Source organism: Cyphomyrmex costatus, unplaced genomic scaffold (genome assembly GCF_001594065.2).
Source record: "Cyphomyrmex costatus isolate MS0001 unplaced genomic scaffold, Ccosl1.0 scaffold289, whole genome shotgun sequence".
NCBI lineage: Eukaryota > Metazoa > Arthropoda > Insecta > Hymenoptera > Formicidae > Cyphomyrmex > Cyphomyrmex costatus.
Genome location: NW_017277008.1, coordinates 45,506 through 46,389, shown reverse-complemented (window position 1 = coordinate 46,389; position 884 = coordinate 45,506).

The following is an 884-nucleotide window of genomic DNA, read 5'->3' as shown; positions in this document are numbered from 1 at the left end:
TTTTTAAATTATAAAATTTGATAAAACAGTAAAAATTAAATACTCAATAAGCTTACCTCAAGTTGGTCGACAAAAGACATAAAATCAATTATATCACAGTCTTGCCTCAGATTGGTTGTATATTACATACTGCGGAACAACATTTGAGCAGCATAAAAAAAAAAGGGGCACGGAATCGAGCTACTGAATGTGGCAGCGCTCAAACCCCGCTTGCTTGCAAATCGTTGAGGGGAAAAATGCTACTCACTGGGGGACGAAAGAAACCAACTGGACGGCACAACACACACAAAAAAAACGATGGTCCATCATTGTTCACTTTATATGAATATATATATATCTTTATATATATTAACGCAGAAAATGAATAATTGAAAAATAACGAGAGAAAGAGACCCGCGAGTACGTGAATTAATTATCCGGTGAAAAGAAAAGAAAGAACAAAACTCAAGAATATGAAAATAAATAATAAAAGCTTGATACCGGTTCGAATAAATTTTTAGTTTATGCACTACGCATAATACGACCGCGGAACACTAGATTGAATTATTGTCGAACACGGCGGAGCGCACACTACTATGATTATACAATTAATTTGTTAATTTATACACTTACGCTCGCGTAATTATTATCCCGGCTCTTAACAATATGTTTCGAGAATGTCTCGCGATCGGTTTTACGCCGTCAAGATATATTCCAATACGGATTTGTCGCACTATGAATTACAATTTTACTCTATAATCTTACTCACGGAGAACCTTATAGTACTATCAGAAATAGAACAATAATGAACGAGAGCGCTCTGTTTCGCTCGATTATATAGGGCCAGCTTGGTGGCCGCGGCGTGTGGAAATGCCGAATTTCCAGGAAAAAAGGGCAATAAATCA